This window comes from Cryptomeria japonica, chromosome 1 (genome assembly GCF_030272615.1).
Source record: "Cryptomeria japonica chromosome 1, Sugi_1.0, whole genome shotgun sequence".
In the NCBI taxonomy this organism is placed as follows: Eukaryota; Viridiplantae; Streptophyta; class Pinopsida; order Cupressales; family Cupressaceae; genus Cryptomeria; species Cryptomeria japonica.
The window spans coordinates 643,862,299-643,879,394 of record NC_081405.1 but is presented as its reverse complement, the minus strand read 5'-3'; positions in this window follow the sequence as shown (position 1 = coordinate 643,879,394).

Here is a 17,096-nt window from a genome sequence, read left to right as displayed (position 1 = left end):
TGATGTAATAGATAGCTCATTCCTTTTTATTGTCATCTTGTTGTGCCAGAAGTGCCCCCAGTGAAGTATCCGTAGTTGATATGTATAGGATCAGTGGCTTACCTTGAATCAGTGGCATTAATATGGTTGGATTAGAAATATATTCTTTGATTTGTTGTAAATTTCGTTCACAATCTTTATCACAGGTGTACTAAATCCCTTTCCTTAATACCTTTGTGAAGGGTTGAGCTTTGTCTACTAGCTGAGATATGAAATGTCTTATTGACTGAAGACGACCTTGTAAACTTCTCATCTGACTGATATTCTTGGATGGAGGCATTTCCATTATACCTTGGACCTTTTCGGGGTCAACCTCAATTCCTTTTCTGGATACTATGTACCCAAGCAATTTTCCTGATGTTACCCCAAATGCACATTTCTTTGGATTTAAGCAGAGCTTGAATCTTTCCATTCGATCTAATATGAGGCCTAGCTCTTGAATGTGTGTATATCTCTTCATAGTCTTTACGAGGGTGTCATCAACATAATCTTCCATGTTTTTATGCATCATATCATGGAAAATAGTGGTTACTGCTCTTTGGTAAGTTGCTCCTACGTTCTTTAGACCAAACGGCATGACATTCCAGCAGAAGGTTCCCCATGCACATGTGAAAGTTGTCTTCTCTTGATCTTCAGGTGCTATCTCGATCTGATTGTAACCAGAGAATCCATCCATTAATGAATACATCTCATATCTAGCAGTCATATCTACTATCATGTCAATGTTGGGCAATGGAAAATCATCTTTCAGACATGCTTTGTTGAGATCCCTAAAGTCTGTGCAAACTCTAATAGATTTGTCTACCTTTGATACAGGTACTATATTTGATATCTATTTTGCGTAGTCTATAGCTCTGATAAATCCAACTTTTAGCAATTTCTCTAGTTCAACTTTGACTAGCAGTGCTACATGAGGATGCATCTTTCGGAGTTTTTGTTTGACTGGTTTAACTCCTGGCATAATAGAGAGATGATGCATGATGAGATCAAGATCTAGTCCTGGCATATCTGAGTATGTCCATGCAAAGTTGATCTTCTTTTCTAGAAAAAGGTTGCTGATATCCTTTACCTCTTCTATTGATAGTGATTGAGCTAAATGAATGATGTTTAGTGTCTCTTGACTCCCAATGTTCACTGGCTGAGTTGGCTCAATCAATATGGAAGATCTCTCCTGGAAGTGACTCGGCAGTATATCAAGTATCTCACCTTTAGGTGCCTCAGAGAGGTTTTCACCTTTAGGTTCGTCCTTTATTTTCTCTTTTTTAGAGTTTGACACCACCACAATGTGGTTTTCGCCATCAGATCTTTTATTCTTATTTTTCTTGTTTTTGCGACTAAGATACCTAATATCTGCTTCAGTCATGTTTTCATTATGTTCGCTGGTGGAAGAGTACATGGGTTCAATTGCATTGAGATAGTAGGCTAGTGTATAGTCATTGGGAAAGGTAGGTACATTCAAGGGTTGGTTATAAAGGGTGCAATCAATCAGTTCTAGATGCATTAAGGATAAGGTTGGAATAGGCTCAAGGGAGTTCACGGTACTATCATCATGGCTTTGGACCGACCAGTCGAGTTCCAGAAGACTACCTTGCATATGTGTCTCGAGACCAGGAAGAGTTACGACATGATTATCGAAATTCATGTTAGTATTTATTGGACCTAACCTAACTGACCTACTTCTAGCGTCATCACCTACTTCAGACTAGACTACATATCATGGTATAACAGTAGATAGTATCTCATCATTCATGACAGAGTAGTCATAATGCGTTGTTGAATAGTTGTTGTCATACATAGAGCTCCTGTCTGAGTCATCAGAGTTATAGGATGAAGTTGCTAACTCATCTTCAAGTGGCTTAGTGAAGGCATATATAGTATCAACACCCACATCCTTGATGTTGCAAGTTCCTTCATGATTTGGTTCATTGGTTGCTTGCATTTGACACACTTGTGGACATGACTTTGACGGTTCTGTTAACCCTTGTCATCTGTTCCATTTAGCTTCTTCTATACTGATGACTGGTTCTCTTGTTGTAGCTTCTAGTTCTTCTTGTGTGATTCCATACTTGATTTGTCCTATCTCATTAGAAGGATTGGTAGGTGAAGGACTTGCTTGTGTCCTTTCTTTCTCCCATTGTCAGTCATAGTCTTCATGTCATTTTAATCTGATTTCTTCTATTTCCTTTTGTATTCTTAGGCGTATCAATTCTTGTGCATCATTTGTAATATCACTGGGTTCTTCAAGCATTTCTGTAGTAGATGTATTTGAGATGTGATTTGGATCCCATTCATACTCATTTGAATCAGTTTTTGAGTCATCTACTTGTTGTCTACCAGTATATGTGACCAGAATGTTCAACAGTGCAAACAATTCTCTGATTCTGTATATTTTGTCTCTCATATCCTCTAGGGCATCTACTTCCTATGGTATTATAGCTGATATAACTGGAACCTAATTTCCATTTGTTTCCTCTCCCTCATTGGGCAATTCTTTTTGTTCACCATCACATTCCTCCTGAGTTTGTTAGTATCAATTTCTTATGTTGTTAAAGTTAGTACCTTTTTCTTCCACTTACATTGATGGTGAGATGTGTGCTTCTGATCTGATGACTTTCTTGGATCATATCCCAGTCTAGCTTTATCATTGGTAGACTTAGTTTGTAACTGAATAGGTTCAACAATACGTGTTTGACATTTGCCAAGAGGACCAGTACCTAAATATCCCATGCATTGAAGCAACTTATAGCCTGGACCATATTGTGTCGAACAAATCTCACAATGTCGTATTACTTTATCTGCACTGTCTTCTTTGAAGAGCGATTTAAGGACATCATATCCTTCTATTTCACCTGCAAGAGAAGTAGAGGACTGTATAAAGTTACCATCATAAATGACTTTTGGAGTTGAAGTTTGTGGCCTCATACCCTCTGATGGTTTTCCTGACTGTCTTGGTGACAAAGGAAGAGACGTTAGTGAGAGTATAGACTCTATCTTGTAACCATCCATGCCAATGTTTGTGATTCTCAATATCTTTTCCAAATCCTTCAATAGAAATTCCAAACTTTTAGCTGCAGAAGCTGCTCTATTATTAGGAACAAAAGCATCAGCACCCTGTGTTAATGCATTACAGGTATAACTTGTATCGACACAAATACTGACTTCTACTCCATTATAAGGAAACTTCAGGCATTGATGGTACATAGATGGTACTGCTTTCCTTTCATGAATCCATGGCCTACCCAGTAAGATGTTGTATGAAAGATGAAGATCCAGGACTTGAAAAATGACATCTCTCTCCACAGGTCCTACTCTGATTGGTAATGATACCAGTCCCTTAGAAGTTCTTTCTTCTTCATCATAAGCCTTGATTGTTATCTTCTTTCTTGGATCAATAACATTTTCAAAGAATCCCAGCTGTGTTAATAGAATGTAAGTACAAATATTCAACCCAGCGCCTCCATCTATCAAAACACATTTAACATAGTGTTTGTGGATCATGGCTTCAATGTGTAATGGCTGGTTATGTGGATGACTCACTGAGTTATCATCTTCTTCAGAGAACATGAGGTAATGAGGGAAGGTTAGGTGACCTACCATAGATTGAAACCAATCTACGTCTAAATCTTTAGGGACACTGGTGGTAAGTAGAGCCTTGTCCAGGACCTCTTTATGAGCATAAGAGATCTTAAGCAGTTCTAAAATGGAGATTTGAGCATTGGTTCTCTTCAATTGTTCGACAATACTATAACCAGGAGAAGACGAGGAAGTTGGTTGTTTCGATTTAGCCATGATTGTGTCTATTTGGCAGTTTTGATGTTGTTTGATCAAAAGTTGGGAGACTAGTTCCTAGGAGAGAAATCTTCCTTTGAGCGCAAGTCATGACATTAGCAATCTGTGTTTGACTTTGATGATCCTGGACTATGATCACATTGCAATATTCAAGTTGAACAAATTCAATCATGTTGATCACATTATCATGATTAGTGTAAGTATAATTGACTCTAGCTCCTCCCTTGGATTTTGAGGATTCTCCTTGTTCATAATTGGGTAAGGGATCTTTAAAAGCCTTATGATCAGCATTAGTCATGTGACTTCCAACAATGATCTTTCCTACATCAATGAGATCTTGGATTTCATGTCAGAGTTTCATGCACTTGTTTATGTTGTGTCCCTTGTTCCGATGATAGTCGCAGTATTCATTTTCTCTCCACCATTTGGGTCTAATTTCTGGGTCATATGGTTTGGAATTGTCTGGAAATGCTATCAAATTATTTGCCAATAAATTTTTAAGAGCCAATTCATATGACTCATCTAGAGGAGTAAAATCTCATTTAGGCTTTGAGACCCAAGGCTTGTCTTTAAACCACTCTCTTGTTTTCTTTGGAGGATTTTCCGTTGTAGTTTCAGCTGCCTTGAGTGCTTGTGTGCCACTGGCCAAGTTAAATATTATGGATTTTGTTTTTGCTTGGACATTATCTACCACTCCATCACTAATGACATTCTTGTTGTTGTCTTTGCCATATTTCCAGTATTTGCTCTTTTCTTTAGAGCTAGAAACTTGCAATGTTTCTTTCCAAAGTGGTATATCTCCCTTTTTGATAAGCACGTCTTCCATTCTGAGGGCATTATCTACCATTTTGTTGAATGAAGGGTGTACTTGCATCTGGACACTATATTTCAACTCAGGGACTAAGTTGTTGACAAAAATATCCATTTTCTCAAGATCTGGGATGGTCTGTGAATATCTAGAGAACATCTTTCTCCATCGTTGGAGGAAAGTGAGAAAGGGTTCTCCTGTCTTTTGTCTGGTATTGCAAAGTTCTATCATAGTGACTGGGTGACGAATGTTGTATGAGTATTGTTGTAAAAATAGTTGGATTAGTTCTTCAAACATTTTTATTCCTTTGGGTAGGCTTGTGAACCATTCCATTGCTTGACCTCCTAAACTCCTTGGGAAAAGGTGCATGAGGTACGTTTGATCGTGCATGAATTCCATACAAGCGGCACAAAACTCTCAGACATGATCTTGAGGATCTGAGGTACCATCATGCTTGTCAAATTTTGGTATCTCAACTCATGAAGGAAATGGAGACATGTAAAGATTTTTGTCAAATGAGAATGAGCATATTGTATCTAAAGAATATTGTTTCAGCATTTTATCTTTGTTTTCTATTCTTGTGACTGCAGTTTGTAATGCTTGCATTTGTTTACTCATTTTCCCCCATGGTGTCTCTTTCTCTTTAGCAACGAGGGCCTCCACATTATTACCAGTAGGGAGTTTGGCACCTTGTTTCGCTAATTCTAGGAAATAGTCTTCTTTTTCCCTAGCCATGATGACTTTCATCATTTTCCGGAATTCTTTATTATTCTGGCATCTATGTACTTCATCTTTAGGAGGTCCAGGAAGCTCAGATTCAGTTGATGAATAGCTATTAGTGGCATGATTGTTGAAATCTTCGTGAGTGTTTCATTTACTAGCTTCTCTTTCTTGCCTTTCTCTAGACATGGTGGGAGATAAGGGCTGACCAAAGATTGATATATCGTACACTGGTATCTGTGACGAGGATGGTTTATTGTAAAAGGGGTTTTCTTTGAAGAATGGATTCTCTTTTGAAAAAAGTGTTTCTTTTTCTTTGTCTCTTTTGCTACGAGAATTTTTGGTTTGAACAGACATTTCTAACCGACAGGACCAAGAGTGAGATGTGTTCCAGAAGTCAAGATCAAATTGTAGCTAGTAGTTTGTTTAACGTAGTAATTAAGAGAAGTAACTTAAGATTTGGTCTGGTTTCAGGAACGATCTATCCTGTGTAAGACGTTATCCAAGTTAACTTAGGCTTGATAAGATTTTTGTTTGAACTAGCTTAGAGATGATCGACAAAATCGTGCAACGCAACTACAGAGGTACACTATCAAGGTTGTTTATGCTTATGAGGATGATAACCAGTTTTAGGCTTGTTGTAGACTGTTTTGGACATGTTTGACTGTTCTGGACTAGCAAAATTAGAGACTCGTATGATAGTAAAACAATTTAAGGACGACAACAATTTTGTTCCATACGAGTTGCTGCCTAGTATTGTACGACAAATGGGTAGGTCCCGGACGACAAATGATTCTGTTCAGTTTTGTCTCATACAACACAGGATTTGGCTTGAAACGACAGACTGTTGGGTTTCGTACGATACAAGATTGGACTTAGGATGACAATTTAGTATACTCGTACGACACAGGATTTGGTGCAGGACAACAATTCAGCAGACTCGTACGACTGTTCACAAAGCAGAGACTAGAAATTTTGAGTTTTTCAATGGCTGGGTATGACAACTCAGTATGACCAATTCTAAGATGGATTGATTTTTGACCAGGATGGACTAGTTTTGTGACACGGATAGAGTTTATCACTAAGTTATTGATTGTTTTCTCCAATTTTAGTATTTCAGTTTCAGTTTCAGGGATGGAAACACAGAAAACACGCAGTATGAATAGTAACTCCAATCTCAGCACGCTAACCCTATGGAAGTTGGCTTAGAGAAGAAAACCTTTTCTTACTGACTTAGGTACACACCCAATAGCTAATCAGAATATGGTCGTTGAGTCTCACGCAATGGATTCTCAACATCGTATAAGCCGACTCCAAATGCTAATGGGGGCACGATATGGCAAGTGTCTTGGGAGAGTTACTATCTCTCTTGCACAAAGATTATCAACCTTTCGGAGGTGAATCAGGTAGCTTCTATTTTATAGTTCTTAATCAAGAATTCCATTTGAAATTACCCCTTGAAGTCACGCAAGCATGATTGAGGCCTACAGCCCGACAAGGTACCGAAACAAGCTGTAGTCACGTAAACGCGATTGAGACTATGAGGCCCTACAAAATGCCCTATATGAGAGATCTCAAAGAGAAAACTCAAATAATCCCATCCTCTGAGACTTTAATCATCAGAGACCTATTTATTATAGTGAGTTGGAATGCTCAGGTCCAGTTGTACTCACTTGGGTCATTCTCATAGAGTGATTACTTTTTCCCACTGTGATAGGCCCGCTAAAGGTACACAAATCTCAAAACTTAGAAAAAAGCCTCGAGGGTCTAGATTTCTGATTGTCTATAAAAGACAAGAGCATACTCTCCTACCTCTCAGATTTTTTTGAAAACACAAAGCACAGATTTGTTCATTAACCAGATAGCAAGTTAGGTGCCTAAAAAAAAAGTGAACTTAAAGAATACACGATATTTGGTCGATTTTCTTTAGGCAACCTGCAAAAACAATGCATCAGTAATGTTGTTTTTATTCTTTGATAGGCGTATGTTTGATTTGATAGATTCTTTGACAAGCATCCTGCAAGAAATTGGTTAGGCTATAAAAATCTCAGACAGACAGAAGATAATCCAGGGTCAGTGTTAGCATCATCAAAATTTAAGCAAAAAATCCTGAAAGGTAATTTGTTTTTAATCTATCAGAAAACATAATCATATGACAATATTCACAAAACAGAATGACAGAATAGGTTTTATCATACGAGTTATAAACCAGCATAGAACGACAAAAAGATAGCATATGCAATATGTCGTACGAGTTATAAATAAGCATCGAATGACAAACTATAAGAAAATTAGTATGTCGTGTTACGATTCGTACGATAATTTGAAGGATATGATCTTTTTTTCGTATGATAAACTACAAGCATCAATATAATGTCGTATGATGCAGTGGAACTGCTCATACGATATTTCACAGAGGCTGTACAGATGAAACCTGCAGGATTAAAAAAAAATGATTTTGAGGCCGAAAAAGTAGTTTTCTGCCCCATGGTGGGCACCAAAAATGTGTGCGTGAAAAGTGGACCTGTATCTGTAAGCACAACACTTCAATTAAGTCACTACATGCATGGTTAATCAGATATAATCAATGAATAATAAACCATAACAAATCAACCCATTGCCTTCTAAAAGATGCGAGTATAAAATTGCTCTCAGATTATAAGCAATACCAGTGACTAGACAACACCAAGATGAAGGATTTTAATCTATATGAGCATGATATTAATGCTAGATGGATGCAAGATTAATCTAACAAGATTTAAGCAATAAATGAGATAAATGATCTAAATATGTATGCAATAGCTATAAATCCTTTGACAGGGTGACTCAAAGCCATTGAGTTCATAAAATCCTCTAACAAGGTAACCTCTAACAGGGTTTAACCCTTAATCGAGTATTCTAGCCATCCCTTAACCGGGTGATCCCTAACAGGATCGGTTCCTAACAAAACCTGTTGTAACAGTCTTTAACCGGACTAGGCTTCTTGATAACTCAATGATGAACCACTAGTACCAAACCGGTACTGAGAGGGGGGGGTGAATCAGTACATACACAAATACAGTCCAAAACTGGTTTGACAGCAAACACTCACAATGACTGATAAACAGAGATACCGGTAAAACAGAGTGCAACCGGTAACATCCAGTATAGCTCAGTCAGTCATGAACCGATCACTCACTAAGCTTTTCTCTTAGCTCAATACCACATTATCATAATATTCACATGCATGAACTAGTAGACTTAACCATCAAATCTTCACAACAGTGAGTTCAATATGTTTTATAGACAAGCATAAAACATAGAACCTTCATGTGCATAACAGATAAACAAAGCATCACAAGACAAAAGCATTTCACATGACACACATATTTTTCATGTGGAAACCCAACTGGGAAAAACCACGGTGGGGATGAATACCCACAAGCTGCTTTTTGAACTCTTTAGAAGTCCACTCTGTTAGGAGCCTTGTCCGGTTAAGAACATTACAATAGGTTCTGGTAGGAACCGATCCTGTTAGGGATCACCCGGTTAAGGGATACCCGGTTAAGGGTTAAACCTAGTAGGGTCACCTTGTTAGAGGATTTTAAGAACTCAATAGCTGAAGGGATCTCCTAAGCTTCTCTAGCTTCTCAGAACTCATTAGCTTCGAGTTACCCAGTTAAGGGATTTACAGCAAGCCAGTTAAGACCACGGGATTTAAGGGATTTTGAATCAAGCCAGTTAAGGCTACCCTGTTAGGGGATTTTACAACTGTTGAAGTGGTTAGAGATCAATAGGTATTACAATGATCTATTAACAGCACTTAATACTAATACAGATCCGCTTAGGCTCCTCTTTTCCTTCTGCACATTCACTTTGCAGGTATCTCTTCTCTCCTATGGTCTGGAAAGAATCTCGTATCACTTTCGTTGGATACACACTCACAACTTTTGCCAACAACTTCAGACAGAAATCTAACATCGACCTTATAGGGAACATACAGGTTGGTAGCAAAAACTTTAAACCCTAAACTTGTTAGGTTGAGCAATTCAAACGGTTCGATCCTGACCGTTGAAACATACTGCATTAAATGCACCAGTCTTGAGTTGATCTCAAGACATTCTCCATCGTCCATTATCCACCATTTTCATGGTGGCTGATAACCCATCACGCGTTATCACCATTTGACAGACTTCGCACATTCCCGAGGTAGATAGGAATAGTCTTCTTCATGCAAGATCCTTCACGCGCATAGATCTTACGTGGCAACATGATCTGTCCTCCATCATACTGCTAACTCATCACACAAAGATCACCGATTGAGTTACACAGACTTGAGATACTCCAACCAAAAACCCCGAAGTGGAAGCTTCCTTACCAACTGGTAGTCATACAGTGCTTCCATGTGCCGGTTCCCATGACTGCATGCTGGTTCACTTTGAACAAATGTGCCGCTTCACTTTGGCATATACCGGTTCACACTATGTCTCATATTGACATCAATGACAACATACAATATCATTATGTCTTCATACCAGTTTACATAAGGCTCATGCCGGTTCACATAATGCCAACAATCTCCCCCTTTGGCATTGATGGCAATATACAAAAGATATCTTCTCTGCTTCACATCTTCTCCCCATTTGCTGTAGATATTGTTTCGCTTCACTTCTTCTCCCCCTTTGACAACAATGCCAAAGTGGAGGTACAATCATCACTGCTTCCTCATGCTGCTCCCCCTGAGGAGGAGCATCCTTAAACACACCAATCAACCAAAGATTTGTCTATCCAGTATCTGACTGATGTGGAACAACCACTTTTAGTTCACCTCCTGAAGGGGCAATACCCCTAATTCACCTCTCAAATGCACAAATGTTGTCTTTGGGAGAGGCTTGGTGAATATGTCTACTAACTGCTCCTTACTGGACACATGCTCCAGGGCAATCTCTTTATTCTGAACCTTTTCCCTCAAGAAATGATACTTAAGCTCAAAATGCTTGGTTCTAGAATGTAAAACCAAATTCTTTGATATATTGATAGCACTTGTGTTATCACAGAATATACTTACTGGTTCAGATATAAGGATCTTGAAGCCTTCAAGTACATGCTTCATCCAGATTGTCTGAGTGCAGTTCATGAAAGCTGCAACATACTCTGCTTCCACTGTAGACTGAGAGATGCAACTCTGCTTTTTACTCATCCATGAGACCAATCTACCACCAAGAAAGAATGCACCACCGGTTGTGCTCTTCTGGTCATCACATTACCGGCCCAATCAGCATCTGTGAATACTTTCAGATTGAAATTATTGCTGCATGGGTACCACAATCCATAGTCAATTGTTCCCTTCAGATACCTAAGAATCCGCTTGACTGCACTCAAGTGAGATTCTCTTGGACTCTTCTGGAACCTTGCAGTGGTGCCAACTACATGTGCAATATCTGGTCTGCTATGCACTACTGTAAAGCGGAAAAATCGAACCCTAGTTGTTCTCCCCTCCCCAACTCCAAGGAGAGAGAAGGGAGAGTCACTAGGGTTGATGGTTTTCACTTAGGAGAGACTTTACATTCAAAAGAGGGGTTGAAACCCACAAGATCCAATCCCACGCAATGCAAGATTGGATTCTAAATGAGTTTCAAGGGTTAAGACATCAAGGATACCCTCTTTTGTAAAGAATGTAGATAGAAAGATTGAACTAGGAATGCATGTAAAGTAGGAAAGATTCACTTATAAACAGAGATAGGGATATGGGATGAAGTTGCGGACCTGGAATTAGTAGTAAAATGTCGAGACGGTGTTGTTCTGCAAATTTGAGCGAAATTTGACAGGACGATGGCGCCCGGCGTGCACACGGTCCTCCGAAAAATCCGCGAAACGAAGGGGGATCTGTTCGTCTTTGCACAAGGATTCCAGATCTTCAATTACAGCCGCATACCTGCAACCTACACACAGAAAAGAGAGGACGATTGGGGGGTTAGGGATGAGGGGTTTGCCTTTAGGTCAAACCCCGGTTTTGGAATTAACCAAGAAATGAGAATGCTGTAAATGTAAATGTTTGTAATGTAAACAAGTACTGATACCTTGTTGTAAGAATGTTTGTATTCTTACATACGAAGGTGTAATGTATCTAGTATGTTGTATGTTGTATGTGATCTCCTCTTCAATGGTTGAATCCTTGTCTTGAATGCAACACTTAGCCTTGAATGGAGACTTAGAATGCTCAATTGCTTGAAGGAATGCTTGAATGCTTGAATGCTTGAATGTTTGAATGTTTGAATATCGCTTCCGCGTCTTGTACACATATGTCCTTCCTTCTCCAAAATGGGAGAGGAAATGTAGTTTATATACTTGTCAATTAGGGTTGAAAGACTGATTTTTCTGACCTTAGGCCGACCTGGGAAGATTATTTTCCAATTTGCAAACATAAAGACCCGAAGCCCCATAAGAGACCGGGCCCAAAATAGGGCCAGGGACCAGGGCGTTGGGCGCCATGGTCTCACATCCCGGGACAGCAGGGTGCAAGGAGGGATCAGGCCAGGGTGCTAAAAAATGCAATTTTTGATGTCATGAACAAGTTTCGGGGTCTCCATTCAGGTTCCATGTTGCATCGCCATCGTGAAGACCCAAATGCGGTCGAAATTGCAAGTGTCGCAATTTTAAGACGCTACAACTACATAATGCAACTTACCAATCATTGATCGGTATTCCTTCTCATCAACTAGTGCGGAATCATCCTCCTTTGTCAATTTGCAACCGGTCACCATCAGTGTACCAACCGGTTTGCTATCTTCCATGCCAAAAGTCTTCAACATCTCTTTGACATATTTGGACTGAGTGATGAAGATTCCATCTTTCATCTACTGGATCTGTAGTCCAATGAAGAACTTAATCTCCCCTATGAGTGACATTTCAAACTCTTTCTTCATCTCATTAGCAAACTCATGACTCATCTTGTCATCTCCACCAAAGATGATGTCATCAACAAAAACTTCACAGATCAGGATCTGATCTTCTTCAGACTTCAAGTAGATATTGCTATCTTCACTTGTTCTCTAAAATCCAATCTTCACAAGATGGGAATGTAGGCGCTCATACCATGCCCTCGGTGCTGGCTTTAGACCATATAATGCTTTGTGTAGCCTACATACCATGTCACTATCTTTAGATAGGGTAAACCCATCTGGTTGCTCAATATATACCTCCTCTTCAAGTACACCATTTAGGAATGCAGATTTTACATCCATTTGATATACCTTGAATCTCTTAAAAGTTGCATATGCAAGAAGCATACGAACTCCTTCCAATCTGGCTACAGGAACAAAGGTTTCCCCATAGTCTTCACCTTCTTCTTGAGCATATCCTTTGCATACCAGTCTGGCTTTATTCCTAATCATTGTGCAATCCTCATTCAACTTATTTCTGAACACCCATTTGGTGCCAATGACATTTTTATGCTCTGGTATGGGTACCAAGGACCATGTACCATTTTTCTCTATCTGGTCAAGTTCTTCTCACATTGCCTTGATCCAGTCTTCATCATTATGAGCCTCTTTGAATGATTTAGGCTCAAATTCAGAGATCATATATAAGTTTTCTCTGATCTTTCTTCTGGTAAGGATTCCTGCATCCTTATCACCTATGATCTGCTTGGGATCATGATTCAACTTGACATACCGAGCAATGGTCTTAATTGGTTCTTCTTGCTTTTCTTCTTCATCCTTATCTTCATCAGTATCAACATTCACCGATTTAGGAACACTATTACTGGTGCTCGGTTGACTAACAACCGGTTCCCAGAAGGTTACAATCGATTCATTTACAACTTGCTCACTGCCGGTTTTCTCAGTCTTCTCAGAGGATTCATCAACTCTTACATTGATGCTTTCCATAATTCTCTGAGTCCTATTGTTGTAGCACTTGAAAGCTTTACTCTTGGTGGAATATCCTAGAAATATTCCTTCATCACATTTAGCTTCAAATTTGCCCTGATGTTCACTCCTCTTGATGTAACATTTGCTACCAAAGACCTTAAAATAGTTTACCACAGGGGTCTTACCGGTCCAATACTCATAAGGAGTTTTGTCCTTGCCCTTTTTGATGAGTACCCAGTTCATAGTGTAAACTGCAATGCTCACCGCTTCTCTCCAAAAGGTGTGAGCAACCTTTCCTTGGATCAACATAGTTCTAGCTGCTTCAACCACAGTCCGGTTATTCCTCTTTGCTAGGCCATTCTGCTATGGAGTCCGAGGGGCAGACAACTGTCTCTTGATGCCAAATTCTTCACAGTACTTATTTAATTCACTGGAAGTGAATTCCCCTCCTTGATCAGTTCTGAGACACTTGATCCTTTTACCGCTTTCCTTTTCCACTAATGCTCTAAAAGCTTTGAATTTCCCAAAAGCTTCAGACTTGTCTTTCAAGAATGTGACCCACATCATTCTTGAGCAGTCATCAGTGAGAATCATGAAGTACCTATCACCCTCCACACTTCTAGTTTTCATAGGACCACATAAATCAATATGCACAAGATCAAGCAAGTTGTCAGCAGTGAAAGATTTACCTTTAAAAGTTGAGGAAGACATTTTCCCTAATTGACATTCTCTACACAAGGTATTATTCGGTTTGCTCAACACCGACAACCCTCTAATTGCCTTGATCTTACTAGCCTTCACAATGTTGTCAAAGTTCACATGGCAGAATCTCCTATGCCATATCTAGCTACCATCAAGCTTAGCCATAAGACATGTACTTATATTAGCATTTAGATGAAATAGGTTACCTTTAGTCTGCATGCTGGTGGCTACCAATTTACCATCTTTACCTTTGATTCTGCAAACTCCATCTTGAATTGCAGAGTGAGTCCACTATCATTTAACTAGGCAACACTTAGAAGGTTGTGTCTGAGACCATCAACCCAATACACATTGTCAGCACTACTCTTTCCATTCAAGGAGATGGACCCTCTGCCTTTGACCATGCATGGTGCATCATTTCCAAAGCAAACCACACCACCATCATACTCTTCTAATGATAGAAACTTGCTCCGATCACCAGTCATATGGTGAGAGCAGCCACTATCAATGATCCACTCATTGGAATCATCAAACCGGGAGACAAGAGCCTTCTTGTCTGTCAAATCTTCCTTTACAACAATGAACACAATGTCTTCATTCTCTTCATCTTCTGATTCCTCATCTGTGACACCTTCATCAACTGCCACAAAACAATTTCTCTAGTTTCCTCCTTTGAATTTCTTGAACCTTTCCGGTTTGTCCTTGTTGTCACTATTAGGACAGTTCATAGAAATATGTCCTATCCGGTTGCAGGAGAAACATTTCAAAGGTAGCTTACCTTTGTATTTACCAGTTCCTTTTGGGAATCTCCTGGCTAGAAGAGCTTCAAATTCCATCAAAAACTCTTCATCCTTCATTTCTCTGTTCTGACTAGGTTCCCCACTAGTGCTAGCCTCTTTTCCTTTCCTGGATGGTATAGCATAAGCTTTAAAAGATGATTCTAACTTTTGAACACTACCATCGAAGCTATTCAGCTCATAGGTTGTCAACTTGGCTATGATGGAGTCCAAGGATGCCTTAGACTTGTTTATTGATCTCAACTCCTGAATAGCAGCAACCCTTATTGCATAGACCGGCAACAGGGATCTCAGGACTTTACTTCCCACAGTGGAATCTTCTATTTTGCCACCTGCACTCTTTATTTCTCCAACAACTGTTTTAATTCTTATTCCATAGTGCTGAATGGTCTCTCCTTCAACCATTCTCATGTCTTCAAACTTTCCTCTCAAGCTCTTTTCCTTAGCCTGTTTTACATGCTCATCACCACCATAGATATTTTCAAGAGCATCCCATACTTCTTTGGGATTTGCCTTGTCCTAAACATCAATAAACTCAATGTCAGATAGACTACTGATGAGGGCTTCCATGACTTGCCCATTTTCTTGTATCTCTCTCTTTTGGTCATCGATGAGAGTACCGGTAGGAACAACATATATATTTTCAACATAACTCCAGTGTTGAACACCCATGCTTTTGCTGAATATCTTCATCCTATCTTTCCATATACCAAAGTTTTCCCTATTGAACTTTGGACCTTCCCTCTTCATCATTTGGCTAGGATCTTTTCCTCAAGCGGTTAAGCTTACAACACAGAGGACCTGGAGTGCTCTGATACCAATTGATAACTCAATGATGAACCACTAGTACCAAACCGGTACTGAGAGGGGGGGGTGAATCAGTACATACACAAATGCAGTCCAAAACAGGTTTGACAGCAAACACTCACAATGACTGATAAACAGAGATATCGGTAAAACAGAGTGCAACTGGTAACATCCAGTATAGCTCAGCCAGTCATGAACTGGTCACTCACTAAGCTTTTCTCTTAGCTCAATACCACATTATCATAATATTCACATGCATGAACTAGTAGACTCAACCATCAAATCTTCACAACAGTGAGTTCAATATGTTTTATAGATAGGCATAAAACATAGAACCTCCATGTGCATAACAGATAAACAAAGCATCACAAGACAAAAGCATTTCACATGACACACATATTTTTCACGTGGAAACCCAATTGGGAAAAACCACGGTGGGGATGAATACCCACAAGCTGCTTTTTGAACTCTTTAGAAGTCCACTCTGTTAGGAGCCTTGTCCGGTTAAGAACATTACAATAGGTTCTGGTAGGAACCGATCTTGTTAGGGATCACCCAGTTAAGGGATACCCGGTTAAGGGTTAAACCCGATAGGGTCACCTTGTTAGAGGATTTTAAGAGCTCAATAGCTGAAAGGATCTCCTAAGATTCTCTAGCTTCTCAGAACTCATTAGCTTCGAGTTATCCAGTTAAGGGATTTACAGCAAACCGGTTAAGACCACCCGATTTAAGGGATTTTGAATCAAGCCAGTTAAGGCTACCCTGTTAGGGGATTTTACAACTGTTGAAGTGGTTAGAGATCAACAGGTATTACAATGATCTATTAACAGCACTTAATACTAATACAGATCCGCTTAGGCTCCTCTTTTCCTTCTGCACATTCACTTTGCAGGTATCTCCTCTCTCCTATGGTCTAGCAAGAATCTTGTATCACTTTCATTGGATACACACTCACAACTTTTGCCAACAACTTTAGACAAAAATCTAACATCGACCTTATAGGGAACATACAGGTTGGTAACAAAAACCTTAAACCCTAAACTTGTTAGGTTGAGCAATTCAAACGGTTCGATCCTGACCGTTGAAACATACTGCATTAAATGCACTAGTCTTGAGTTGATCTCAAGACATTCTCCATCGTCCATTATCCACCGTTTTCATGGTGGCTGATAACCCATCACGCGTTATCACCATTTGACAGACTTCGCACATTCCCGAGGTAGATAGGAATAGTCTTCTTCATGCAAGATCCTTCACGTGCACAGAGCTTACGTGGTAACACGATCTGTCCTCCATCATACTACTAACTCATCACACAAAGATCACCGATTGAGTCACACAGACTTGAGATACTCCAATCAGAAACCCCGAAGTGGAAGTTGCCTTACCAACTGGTAGTCATACAGTGCTTCCATGTGCCGATTCCCATGACTGCATGCCGGTTCACGTTGAACAAATGTGCCACTTCACTTTGGCATATACTGGTTCACACTATGTCTCATATTGACATCAATGACAACATACAATATCATTATGTCTTCATACTAGTTTACATAAGGCTCATGCCGGTTCACATAATGCCAA